The sequence below is a fragment of the Varroa destructor genome, unplaced genomic scaffold (assembly GCF_002443255.2).
Source record: "Varroa destructor unplaced genomic scaffold, Vdes_3.0 BEIS01000003.1, whole genome shotgun sequence".
Taxonomy (NCBI): Eukaryota; Metazoa; Arthropoda; class Arachnida; order Mesostigmata; family Varroidae; genus Varroa; species Varroa destructor.
The window spans coordinates 776,051-790,538 of NW_019211456.1; the positions used below are offsets into that span (position 1 = coordinate 776,051).

The window sequence follows — 14,488 nt, forward strand, 5'->3', positions numbered from 1 at the left end:
ACACAAGCTGGTTCTCGCAACGTTTACCACAGCTAAGCTTAGCGGCAGAAATAATAAATGACCATCCCATAGTAGGCATTTAGTTCAAGGCAATGCGTTTAACGTAGCTGATAGGACTGCAACCCTTACATTTAAGGACCGTTATCTTTTTCTTGGGATTTAAAGACCGCTTCGTCGATTGGAGGAAAGAGACAATTCAATTTCTACGACTGTTATGCAGATGATAATAAGAATGCACCTGAAATATAATGGATTGCAGCGCAACTCGTGATGTACGTCTGGCTCGTCATGATGATTTCAGGAAAAATACGCTGACTACAGAATGAGTAGATTCGTGAGGCGACCTCAACAACAGCATCTATCGTGAATTAGTTGTGAAGCTTCTACGAATTCATAACCAAAATATCATCTGATGAATCTTCTCTGAGCATAAAATATGCTAGCAATTAGCTGGACAAAAAATCGTGCATTTTTATACTATAGTTAAATAGAACGAAACAACCCTTTACAGTATATTGCTGATTATAACAGTATTTATTATAATAAATACATAAACCCTATAATTGACTGCCATTTCAATGCACAGCGTATAGAGACTGCTAACACACGTTCTCTTGTTTTATAGGGTAACTTTCGCAGGAATCGCAGTTTAGATTCTGTATCGGCCATGTGCATATACAAAGAATTTTGAGAGTACATACGATACATTGAAAGTCTTCGTGATGGTAGTATACTGCTTTTCAAAGGAAGACCTCATGGGGTGTTTGATTGCTATTGAGTGGCTGAGCGAGGACGCTGCTGGCAAAAGGCCAGCTCCCGTCGGTATAGTAGCGGTGGGCTGAACGGTTCACAAACAGGCAGGAGCACAAACACAAAGCTGAAAGTGACCGTCTATGAAAAGTTATATTAGCAACGATCAGCATATGCGCAACGTTTTACATTTGATAACTTGTTGCCCACTTCAGAGCTAGCGACGTGCTCTAATACAAGCATGAGGCATCACCCTGGGCTAGAACGCATATCGTTCTGCTCGACTTTGTTTGTCGAAGGTTCTATCCTATTGTAATCGGCATCATCATAGAATCTACCTATATTTGGTTATTGAAAAAGTACTCGCTCTTCTTAAGCCGGAATTTAAGCAAATGTTCTTTTTAAATATAATTCAAAATAACGCTGTAAAACCAAATATGCACCATTCTGATCGATGACCTGCAACCCTTTTCCGGGTAATACCGCAATATTATCACCATAATTTTTTTCAATCCCGGCCGAAAAATTGTAACAATCTCAATTGAAACTAAATGGACGACATTAATTGAGTTAAAATAAATTAAGGGAGTTCTATAGAGACAGACCGAAAGAGGTGGTAGTAGCTTGATGGTGCAAGCTCTAGGCAGGCCAAAAATCGTAGAGCACGCTTGATTTTTTTTTATTGCACATTATTGTTGTATGTGATTTATCTCCCATTACCTGTGATCAGTTGTTGTAAAATCCGATTTTGTCCGGAAATACGATAATTCACGTGATATCCAAACGGTGAGTTTTTTTCCAATGGTGTTTAGTATGGCAATACCATGTCTGCCCACGTAATTTTCTTAACATTCACAATAGCAAGTAATCAACATCTTCTGTAATTAGTCGATCGCTACAACGAGCATCTTCTATATTGAAATTTCTAAAAGAAAAGTACCAGAAAGAGTTGCTTCAAAAACGTATCTTAACCATAAACAACCCAAATATTTAATAGGCATTCATGCCTTTATCCAAATGTAATTGTAAAACATAGTAATTATTGTAGAAGTTTTATCGTAAGTATGGATGCAAGCATTTCAGCACATGGTACTTCTGCCAAACCTCAGCTCTCAATGCCAACCCAACGCCGACCCGATGCGACTCAAAATACCCAAAATTTTTAAGTCATTTAACTGTGAAAGTGGTCAATACTTTTTCAACAACCCAAGAATTAACCTTAATGCATATATTTAAAATATAAAAACTGTTTACAAGGAATCACTGGCTACAGATAGCACAATAAGTAATAACACCAAAAACAGTAGTCGAAATCGATAGGCGTTATAGGATGTCTCTGCTACAGTAGCTGTCGGTACCTAGCGGTCGGTCAGCAGCTGAAATGATAACCTCTGTGTAGCCAAGGATAGGCTGCTTATCGGTAAAGAATAACCGAAATAAGAGTAGGTGGCAGAATGATGCTTTGTACTGTCATAATAAAAATAGCAGAACTTTGAAAGACCTCCACCGACAACATCCTAAATCCAATACTTCCGAAGAAACACAATCCCCACGTTATATGTGCATATTCTGCGTTTCTTCAACTTACGTTAGTAGTGCTGCACTTTCTCTATCTTTTGCGCTCTCGTAGCGTTCAATTTCTTATTGCCAGATCCATATTCTGTACTAAATATTAGGTCCAACCACCCGTGTCTGTTACTTCAACTAGCACCGATCCATTTCAAACTAGCGAGGTACTGTATAATCGGATATTTGAGTCGCCAAAAAAGTGATCATCTGATGTTGTTATAAAGGGCTTTAACTAAGCACCTACCCTAATTATTGGGGATACCATTACCAAGGAAGTTAATGGATAGGGAAAGCAATAAGTACGAGGCAGTAGTGCATATAGGTACACACAAGTTGAAGGGTCGTATTTGCTGTTGTTACAATTGATTATTAGAATTTGTGGTGTTGATACAATACATTACCTTTAGGAAAACCTCAAATTCCTGATGTCCACGAAAACTTTTTATTGTAATAATTAATCACAAAGAAATGGCCTAGGGCACTACCTATAAGGCATACAATAAGGTCGAACAAGATGAGGCTCGATCAGAACCACTTGTATATACAATAGCAGGAGTTCATCGCAGGAGGGAGTCGTATATTAGAAATCGTAAAACCATTAAAGTAATGCCTTCCTTCCCTGAAGTAACACTCTTCGTGTTGTCAGTTAAAATAACTGTCGAAAATTTAGGATGATTGAAATCTAGTTAGCTATACCGGAAGCTATTGCAGACTTAAACCACTACAGCGCGATACTCAAAAATGTAACTTACCAAAGATCGGCTGCCTGCAACAGATGAGGACAATGGCTATTGGTGCCACGAGGCATCGGCTAATACATCTGGTCCCGCAAAGCCTGTTAGTAGAGATCATCATTTTGGTTCTTGGCTAAGATGATCGAGACCAGCAACCAACTGCTCCGTATTAAATCACGGTCTAATAAAGACCATATTTCCATCCAAAAGCTACGAGCACATCGTCGCTACGAACTGCACTGTACTTTGTTTTCATCAAACGGTACGGGCTTGCCGCACTCCAGACGAGCCAAGAAGGACACACCCCACTGGTTTGCTCTAATACGAAAGAATTGCTAACAATTGTCAATTTGCTAACTATTAGCCAGTTCGGCCAATAAGACTGGGTTCTGGTCAAAACGCGGCCGGCGTTTAATGAAAGATCGCTATGACCAAACGGTTTCTCTTCTTCCTGTTAACTGGGTAACCAGTAGACAAAAAATAGGCATCTCACACTGGCACATGGCAATACAGTTACCGATGACAGTACCCAATGACGGAAACGACGTGCCTAGCATAACACAACTACTCATCCTAATGATTTTTCAACTAGCCAACGCAGCACGAGTTTACGGGATCTTCTTCATGCTGTGCCTGCAATCAAACCTGATCGACAAATCGAAAAAACTTGGAAAAGTGACCACACTGCTTAAATGTTGAAACAAGTCCCCTGCTACAAAACGACCCTCGAAGAGACTACTGCTGCTGCTGTATAGCTTCGTGTTGGGCTATTCGCTAGCCTCAGCGTTTGCGTTATTGTTCGTGCTGCTTCCGTTCGCTCCTTTTTAGATGGGCCACAGCAACGGGGCAGCTACACATGCGCCAGGCAGCACAAACGTCAGCACCGATAGTTGTAACAGCAGCAGTAGCGGTAATTGTGGCTATGGTAGTGGCAGTAGCACTGAACGTAACGCCGAAAACATGTATTTAATCTATTCGAGTACGTAGTAGAAGCGTCTGCCTACCGGCCCGCAACCGACTAGAAGTGTAAAACCCGTCGTAGAACTTCGTAAGAAGTTAGTCCACTGTAGCTGCAACCTGACGGCAATATGCAGACATTCCGTTGCAGTTCCTTTACACAGGTTTCTCTACCCTGCCGTGGCCGCCACCGTTGCGAACATTACTTAGCGCTACGGACAGCAGCAATGGCGCGAACCGCTATCCGTAATGTTATTGTATTAAGCCGCAAGAAGAATGGCAAGGCGGACAGCTAAGCTGCACAAGCGAAACAACAGCCACTTATTATACGATTCCACTCACTCACGCATACAACTCATAGATAAAAGGTTCTTGCTTTACTGCTATCGCTTCCGCCGCGATGAGTGATGATGTCGGCATTGTTTTAAAGGAACAGTACGGTCGGATCAATTTCTTCAGGCAGAAGAACATTGAATTATTCTAATAGTAGCGTTCGTATGGACCTGTGATGGTGTTTGTATTGGCGTTCGGTTCACGACGCTTAGCAGTTAGTCCCTGTGATACACTGCTGATCGTGACGGTGGCCTTTGTGAATGCTTTGTTTGTTACTGTCACCGTCTGGCGCCATGGAGACTCGTGCGCTTGTCCCGCCGCGCCGGGATGTCGCGCCCCCACCGGCGAGAGGGCAGAGTCCGCCTTGCTCGTTCGCCCACTTGTCCTTCTCCCCCTTCTCCTCGTTCTCTCAACGACACAACGAGGGAAAGGGCAGCTCCCTCAAAAGCAGCAGCCACGCCAGAAGCAAAGGGTATTGGCTTGATAGATGAGGACTACGTGATAGCATGATCGAGGAGAACGCTATCGGACATAACCGATCACAATGGTACTGTGGCCATCGGCTAGAATACAGGCGGATTACTTAGGACAAAAGAAAAATTTTAGGCTGTGCGCGGCCGGAATTTCGCGCAAGTAAAAAGCAGAAAAGGAAATTGATAACTGCAGAAGCAGGAGGAAAAGATGAGAGCTTATGAGACGCATAGAAAGGGACTAAAAATAGGTCAAGGGCTAGAAACCAGAAATTTGAGTTTTCCCTAATATGAATAGCAGGAAATATATAACTAAGCATATACATAAGCGAGGGATAGAAACGACGGGTATCAATGGGGAGATTGGATCAAAGGAACGGAAGTGTTACGGTTCTAAAACGGCAAATAGAAAACATCATTGTAACATGCACCACAATTTTTTACAAATTGTAGTGTTCAAGTGCTCTTCATTCAGGATCCTCAGTAATTTTGTATCCGTTTTATATTAACAGCAATGCCATCACTATATATAAGTGTGTAGATAGATAACGAATTTATTAGTAATCAAATCGTCTTGCAATTCCTGAGCTCGTTCTAAGGTTTAGTTATTTCATAAAGTTTTGTGGATCTCCAGCTAATAGAAAAACCATCTATGTGTCAGTATTCCGGCGTTATGTTCTCCTGGATAGGCCCCGTCAGATTACCACTGAGATCTTCGAGAGCGGTTCTTGCTAGTGTTGCAATCCATTATGGAGCTTATGTGGGCTGCTGACCATTATAGCCACCGAATAGCTTGCTGTTCTGACTCGTGCATTCAAATTATGCAGAAATGAGATACCCACCAATGTTCTCGTTACATTAGAAGGTGGAACCCGTTACATCCTACAAGCGGTCAAGTCTACAGTTAATCCACGAAGTGTACGTTTCAATAAGACATTGATTTCAAATGTGAGTTTCATAATTTACAGTGTAGGATAGGGGAGCGCGCGTTCCTTCTCGTACTATTTTAACCTATCTTCAGAGTTGTCTATACCGGGCAATTCTCAAGGGACTCATTCCGTAAGAGCGTGAACTTATTACATTTTGCGGCAGAGTCTGCTTATCATAGAATTTTACAGATGAGTTGATATGGACACATTGTGGAGACACGAAATGCAAAACAAATTAAAGACATGTTCATCGCTAGGAATAATGAAATTGAAATTAATTATTAACAGGCCTCATAGAGTCGCACAAAAAGTGGGCATTAGGGCAAAGACTCCTTCACCAACTTGTACATTTTGTATATTAAAAAGTACTAACAGGAAATCATAACAGGTGATGACAATGCAGGAATCGGTGTACTCCTCACCGTAGTAACAATGGTGTCCCACAATTTTTCCTGACCACAATAAGGCCTTTGTGGCACACTATTAGGTTTGACAATAATTTAAAAGGATTTTTTACAGGGTAAATTTTTACAGACGAAACACGTGCATATCTATGCACACAGAAGTAAATACGTCAAAGTCTTCGTTTCCTATGCCTCGTAATAATCAGAGGGCAATTCAAGTAAACCATACCGTAAATGGAGCCGTTTACAAAGTGAAGTTGAACTTATTTGTGTTAATTTCGATAACGTTTAAGTAGTATAAAGGCATTTTGTATTGCCACCTTTAACACCAGATATTATGAGCGCTCTCCCTTGATTACATCAGAAATTCAATACTATTTTAGCAGAACCACTTGCATGCGTGCAAGTTTGGGGTAGCCCATGCAGTACATGAATTGTTTATAAAACTTTTCTCAAGGTTGCAGTAAGACGCGCTGTTGTGTTGACGAGTTGTTATATGTAAAAAAGACGAGTTACGAATCTCATTTTTCACCCCGTGGTTTTTAGCATTGCGCGTGACAAGAATTCTTCCAGATTATTGTCAACCCGAGGAAGTGCATTAGAAATTTCACTGAGGCCACAATCTGTTTGTGGTGGAATAGTGTGCACGTGAGCTCGTACAGCCTATATATCAAAATACCTTTTGAATGCTTTCTGTCGGACCCTCGAGGTGCCACTAAATATAAAAGGTAGGAAAAAATAGCTGGATCTTTATTTTTCTGTTCATATCCTAGGGCTCGACGAGCGTTTGAATTAGATCGTAATAGAAACCGCAGAATTCAAAATTTAAAAACCGAGACAAAAGATTTAAGAAAATAATATATAGTATATAAGCGCTAGTTTAATTTGGAGAACAATAAAATTAAATTTTGTATCTTTCCAAGCGGTTGCACTTACGAGCCGGTTGCATTTGTATCGACGTAAAAAGGTTAGTACACCATAAGTAGCAACGATTTAGAGTAGTAATTTCAACGGCCTATTGACTATAATGTGTTCGTCCATTACGCTCAGTACAATAATTGAACCTGTATTCTTCCCAAAGCAAAAGATCCACTTTCGGAATTTGAGCTAGGGTCAGCCATAAAGTCCGTAATCGTTATATATTCCCTAAAAAGCTTCCTATACACCAATGAAGAATACCCGTAATAAAAATTATTCTAAATCAGGTGACAGAATTCACTAATTGGCTTAACAGATGAACCCTAATGTTTAGCCTTTTCAGTCTTTCACCCCACTTTTGCCTTTTTTCAGACTTCTGAGCTTTTTGCATTTAAGCATTTGTTTTCTATCGTTGGTCCTCAATCAGTCTACGAAATGAAGTCTGTTGAATCATTTATATGACGTATTTGGACTAATTGTTAATGAGTAAAAACCATTTCGTTCAGATGCCTATTTTCATCTAAGTACAGCGTGTTATCAACAAGTGACGTAAAGAAATTCCCTAGACTTTACGCTGCCATCCTGCATAAAGGCAATGAGAACAGAGACTTCCACACCTCGTCTATTTCTACCTAACAACGATAGATGTCACAGTAATTTTTAAAAGTGAAAGCTGCAGACCATAAGTGTTACGCATCAGCGCACTTCTCGCTTAACAGCCTCGCAACAAGTAATGTCCGTTATTGTTGTGAAATTAGAAGTTAATTTTAGAATACAGACATGTTATCGACATAATAGAAAACAAATCATTTGAAAATCAGTCTAATCCCTATCGAATGCTTTTATTGCTGAACAGATGTATTGATAAAGTTTGCGATTGGGGAACCTATGCTAGAAAACAGAAATCCCAAACTTTTGCGAAATGAAACGTTCCTCTCGCCTAATTTCATTTGAATCAGTTGCAGCCGAATCGCAGAGGAGAGGAGGTGAAATAAAGACCGGACGTTAGTGGCGGCATTTTTAAATGCTACAACTCTCTCAGTGCATCTTTACAGTACAACACCTCAATTTCAACGTAATTTTGACCTATGTTAAACGCAGGTAATTTCCTGAACATTTTGGATTCAATTCACAATATTTAGTTAATCGCTCGTTAGTGGCTCGTACGGGTTCATTAAGGTTCACAGACAGACACACGGATACACCTTGCATATCAATGGAATTATGATTATTTCGAATATTAAGCACACATTAAGCAGGAAGGAACGCTCGTATTAGGTGCACTGCCACGATTGTGAATATCTGTAAGAGCTTAAGCTGACCGCATATTCGAGAATACGAGCTCAATTTAGACGAAGCAGACTTTGCTATTTTATAACAATTATATAATAATACCTATTATAGATATTAGCAGCTTATTCCACGTGATCTTTTCACCGATACAGTAAGTGCTTGCGAAGTCGCGCTCCAAGTAAGCAGGCTATAAAGGCGGTAAAGGTGGCCCGAACTAAAAGACTATATATATGGACGTAAACAGTTCCCAATTTCAACGTGATTTCTATAAACAGTATTTTAAATAATAATAATAAACATTTGATAATAGCTATATTGCTGTTATAGTGGTTCGGTGCGTACATGGCCGGTTCCTTCTAGCTTGCCATTGCTGTTAGTCAAAGGCGCTAGTCATCCGAAGCCACACTTGATGGCGATTCTGAAAATAAAACCTAGTCGTCACATGTGCAATGATTTTATTCGAGAACAGCTAAAGCTCTGCCTTAGTTTTTTGTAAGATTTTTTAATACTGCAAACTTTTCTATAAAATGTTTCATAGAGATGTTGTTTCTGTGAGATTATTGATGAATAGAATCGTTGGACTCACAATGAACTTGAGGAGTGCTGATATTTTTAGAAACAGCATTGTACTGAGATGTTGCGAACAAGGTGATTGATTATATTGGTATAAAATGTGTACCGCAGGTGTACATTAACTGCTAATTATGCAACGCTAATATCACCATAGCAGAACTCATATTAAAGCAATTCAGTTCTTTTTCTAACACTTGCTTAAATACCGTTCGAATAATACGCCCAAGTTCTAGAAGTTCTCTTCCAGATTCCAGAAGAAACTCTTCACTGAGTTTCCTAAAATCTATTTCGATCCATTCTGCCGTCTCAAATACAGAACTTCAGCCTCAAAGAGTAGTCCGCTAGTAAAAGAACAACATATTGACGCTACTGTGCATTCTTTATATAACGAATTCGGTTTTTCTATATTATCCGAGTGGGACCTCTGCTTTTTTTGCATTAAACCGTTTCACACATAAACAAGCATTTTTCTGTTTTCTGGTTGATAAAGTGATCATTGCTTCCGTTTACAAATATAATTGAGTTACTACTACTCTAAATGCGCTGGCACAACACAGGGACACTTATGAAGCTTGTTACCATATGATACAACACCAAAATCACCGTTATTAATTGCATTCTGCAATTCGATCGTTCATACAGTTTAGGGTATTATGTCATAATTTAATATATAGTACAATTTTTGTTGTCATTTTTTACATTTTTTTTAGTGTTTTACTTCGGTTGCGGTATTAACAATATATAGTTCAATCCTAATCTTGAATGATATTCAACTATGACAACTAATAAATGCAACAGTAGCAAACTGAGAACAAATTTATTGTCGACTATCTGTCAGAGGCGTATTACTGACTTGAATACTGAAATCCTCTTATAACTCTTTGAGCTCTGCGGAAAAGCACGCTCGTCCCGCAACTAATATCTCGTCCATTTTGTCAAGTAAGGTGAGAACCTTGAAAAATTTTACCAAACCTCGTCCGGAAATTTTTTTCGTAGACGGAGCCATTAAATCGGCATCAATCCGTTGACCAGTCTTGAACGTATCAATCATACCTGTCTTTATCGGTTTTCCGGTTATATCATAGAGGTTAAAAATACATAGCTTCTTCATAGGCCAGGGTGCTCGAGACGTGCGGACTCGAGATGTTCTGAAGAATACCCCGATATAGCGATCAGATCCTGCAGCTTTTATCTGGCAAAAGAATTCGCAAGTGTAGCCACTTACTTCCCATGGTATGGGCTCACTGCTGGCGATACCTTTCGTGGACGATGCATGGTCCTGAATCAACTGTTTTATGTCAATCCAAAAATATTTTTTAGTTGGGACACCCATTACTCGAGACAAGTCAATTTTTAGCTTGGCCACTTCATTTGACAGCAAATCGTATGCTTTACCAAATTGAGCATTCACGTTGGTCACGGGGTGGTCCTTGGCGGTGTTCCATAAGTGCTTCTTGATATCCCGAAGCGGGCCATTTAAGCCACAGGGGCATGAAAAAAGCATTTCGTTCAGGACATCCGGATCGACCTCAAAGAAATCGGCGCTAATTCGCTGCTTGCACCTAATACAGAAGACTTGGGTCGATTTTTTTGATTCTTTATCCTTCTCTGCATTAGGATCGGCAATTGCACATCCAGTACATATAACGTGCTTGCACTCTAACAGGTAGGCGCTTGGTGAAAACATTTTGCAGCAGTTACACAGCTTTACATAGCGTCCCAAACTCCCTAGTGGTGTCAACTCTATCCGACCAGGTGTAAGAGAATCTGGTAAGCCTCGCACAAACATCTGAAATAGTTCACGATGTGGTCTATATTTATACTTCTTGGAAATTTCTAGCGGGACGAAACAGATAAATCGCCTGAGAATAGACGACGTCCGTAGAGCGTAACGGCAACAGTACTAATTCCCTAGTAGTATTCGAAAAACATGCTGAAGAGAATGACCATTATTTAGCGAACGCTTAAGAAACGTTAGGACTACATGTCACGCAAGGCTTCACTAGAGAAATTACGAAGTAAAATGACACTTGCATCTACCACAAATCAACCTCGTGCTCCTGTCGAGGGAAGGCACATTTAGAGTTTACTATAGTGATGGTCGGGATTGTATTATGAAGGTAGTCTAGGAATCGTCTCTAAAAAGAGAACAGTATAATTAAATTGCTTGGAGGCTATCACGGAAATGGGAAATCATCTTCAGATGGAAAAAAATAAAAAGATAACAATGCAATTAGAAAAATCGAAATTTTATATAAAGCCTTATGTTAGGTGTTTCTTTGTATCATTAAGCATAACAAAAAAAGCCATTGTTACTTTTTAAATTAAATGATTATTCTTAGGAGCAGAAACTAGTTACAAAACAAACCCGCAACTTCGTTAATCTCAAGCAAAAGTTATAGCTATTCTATTATTTGACTTGATTTTTTGCTGACTTAAATCCAAACATTTGAATTAAATTTGTTGCAATTTGATTTCTTAATAATCACACAGATTCACATTACTTGATAATATTCTCAAATTTTCAACGATGTTGGCGAAACGCAAATTTTATTTGATTATCATTTGCCTGCACCTGATACACCAAAACACACCGATAATCGTTTTAGTTTCCATGTAGCAATATTCTTACGGTTCTTGGAAGTCTGCCTTCAAAGAGTAATTCATCCGACCTGTCGCGAATATCGGCCACTCGAACAAACTTAGTCGGACCGAAACCAGCAACACTTCATACGCCGGGCGCAATAAAGCATGAGTTCATCGGGTTGCCGTTCTGGAAGAAGAGTGACAGATGAGTTTTCACTTCGCGGCCGCTGATATCATATAGTGCAAAAATGCACCTCTTCTTCATCGGCCACGGTGAGAGCGAAGTGTTATTAGACATGGTCCTGACGGACACGTCGACATAACACTCATTGTCATGTTCGCTGATTTGACAGAAGAATCCGCAGGCGTATCCGCACACCTCCCAGGGCTCAACGTTACTCGTGATGGTCTTCTGTCTCTACTTCTCGTGTTCGTCTATGATCTTCTGCAAATCGACCCAGAAGTATTTCTTGGTTGCTACGCCAACCAGAGTGCGTAGTTGCAATTTCAGACTTAGCACCTCATCGCGTAAACTGTGAAGTAAGCTCTCCGCTCCAAACGGACCATCTATTGATCCTTTTGAGGCTACGTCAGTCACATTGTGAGACTCTGCAGACTCCCACAGATGCTCCTTTATTTGCTCGAGCGTCCCCTCCCTTCCGCGGGAACACACGAAACGCATCTGTCGAAGCAAACTTGGCTTTATCTCGATAGATCAGTAGTGACTTTTTTTTGCATTCGAGACAGAACGCCTTCAACCCTGCACCTTCTTCCTCTTTGTGAACAATTGCGCATCCAGTACAGAAGGCATGCCCGCATGCGCAGAGATTCACTCGTGGAGAAAACATGTTACAGACATCACAAGGACCCGACCGGGGCACAATGCAAAAGGTAGATCGCGCACGACCAATTGGTCCTTCATCTCAATGAGGTTGCAATCACTCTCCGTTTGCACTTGTTGCACATAACACGGAGTTGACCGTGTTCTTCCTGTTGAACGACAGCACATCCCACGCAATAGGCGTGTCCGCAGGCAGCAATATATAGACACGTGGACAAAACATTACATGCATCGCATGGTGTTAGTCGGCGGCCGACACTGTGTTCTTCCTGTTGAACGACAGCACATCCCACGCATGGTGTCAGATATAAGACTGGACAATTAAGCCGCTGGTTGCGCGGCCACGCTGCCCACTTTTGGGTGGCTTTTTTCGGTTGAGGCAGGCATAGCGGCGCCAGGCAGGTGCTTGCTGGCCTGCAACTGGAACAAACGAACCTACGATCAGGCAGGAGTGTCATGTTTGTTGACACCGATGGCGACAATATGTCCACATAATTATAATAATGACAACAAGTTAACTGTTAATTGTGCCAATCATTCCCAAGCTGAAATAGTATCTTATTTGACTCGCTAACAAGTTGACTAACAAGAAAGGTTTATTTTATGACTTTTCAAAACAAAAATTTCAAAACAGATGTTGGCCAGCCTTTGCGGTTTGTGGATGGCCAGGTTTTTATAAGTGTGGTTAAGAAGAGCCCAACACGTAATATGTAGTTTCAAATAAATTAACAAGGGTACGTGTATAAGTATAAGGTATAAGTAACCAATGGTAACTCGGAAGTAATCACAGTAGGTGATTTTTGTTAAAAGCAATACACACAAAGGGAGAGAAAAACCCTGTGTTTTGCCAGGCTTTCATACAGTGTTTAATCATGAATGCAGACAACACACGGCGGCACGCATCTCTCGAAAGCCTTTGTGAATATATCTTGAACGTATGAATTGTTTTGACTCTAACGCTTCTATTCCTACAAATTTGTTAACAAATTATTAGAAATGATCATTGTTCTGTTATCGTTTCAAAATATATAGGAAATGATTTAGAATATCCACCACAGTAAAGAAGCTTCACTACATTAACGTACAAAAACATCGCGGCACTGGCGTGCATCTCCAACAACAATACTTTCAATCTAACGACGATCGTGCATTTACGTTATTTAAAAAGAAACATCCTTCACAAGTATACACTTGCTGGGTAAACAGTTCCAAAAACCGTTGTTAGGCCAAAGCGAATAAACTCTTGTTAACTGTAGTAGGCTCAATGGTTACGGGAATTCGTAATGTGCCCCACGCAAGAAAATCACGATGAAGATCACCATGTCGCTGAGAAACTGTTGAGCGCAGTCTGAAGACCTATTGTCGTTTACGATTTCATACCTGAGACATAGGCCATACACCATGCGCCCGTGAAGAAGCTCGAAAGTTCCGGAAAGTTAAGTTGCTTTTTGCTTTGTGACAAGTTCACCTTACAGCATACAGGAAGCTGAAGTTAGTTGTCACCACGGTATGGATTTGAAAGGTGCAAATAAATGCCTTATTGATCTATGCATCTAATAGCTTTGCAATGCGAACCGAATGGTTTTTTTCCCTGTCGCAATAGTGCATGGGACCGAACTGGGCCTATCCCAAATGTTGACATCTTAAAAAATCATAAGAATACCATTGTTTCGTAACAAGAGAAGAGCATTACTTGCAAAGTTGATCACACCCCACTGAATCTGACGGAGTAGCCTCACACAGTGAAGATCCCTATCTTCGTTTATCGTGCGATGTTTAAATTTTTCAAAGCAACACTAAAAAAATCACCGTTATCAATCGCATTCTGCAATTCGATCGTTCATACAGTTTAGGGTTTTTGTTGTCATTTTTTCATTTTAAAACATTGTTTTAGTGTTTTACTTCGGTTGCGGTATTAACAATATATAGTTCAATCCTAATCTTGAATGATATTCAACTATGACAACTAATAAATGCAATAGTAGCAAACTGAGAACAAATTTATTGTCGACCATCTGTCAGAGGCGTATTACTGACTTGAATACTGAAATCCTCTTATAACTCTTTTGAGCTCTGCGGAAAAGCACGCTCGTCCCGCAACTAATATCTCGTCCATTTTGTCAAGTAAGGT

At 40.3% G+C, this 14,488-nt stretch overlaps 1 protein-coding gene and 2 long non-coding RNA genes across 7 annotated transcripts in view; all 3 read right to left on the reverse strand.

Annotated features, from left to right (window-relative positions):
• LOC147756358 (uncharacterized) overlaps positions 1 to 4,712 on the reverse strand; it is an 18,127-nt gene extending 13,415 nt beyond the window's left edge. Inside the window, exon 1 of the long non-coding RNA XR_015323971.1 lies at positions 3,708 to 4,712. This is a non-coding gene — a long non-coding RNA (uncharacterized LOC147756358). The remainder of the gene's footprint in view (positions 1 to 3,707) is intronic.
• LOC147756359 (uncharacterized) overlaps positions 1 to 12,647 on the reverse strand; it is a 21,296-nt gene extending 8,649 nt beyond the window's left edge. For all 5 annotated transcript variants that reach the window (XR_015323970.1, XM_086983931.1, XM_086983929.1 and 2 more), the window contains exon 1: positions 12,283 to 12,647. The gene's annotated coding sequence lies outside the window, so the exon portion shown is untranslated. The remainder of the gene's footprint in view (positions 1 to 12,282) is intronic.
• Positions 12,648 to 12,687: 40 nt separating this feature from the next.
• On the reverse strand, positions 12,688 to 14,087 carry LOC111246311 (uncharacterized). Its single transcript, XR_002671629.2, has 3 exons — positions 14,051 to 14,087; positions 13,738 to 13,825; positions 12,688 to 12,777 (listed from the first exon to the last, which is right to left on the reverse strand). It is a non-coding gene; the product is annotated as an uncharacterized LOC111246311 (long non-coding RNA).
• Between the last annotated feature and the right edge of the window lie 401 nt (positions 14,088 to 14,488).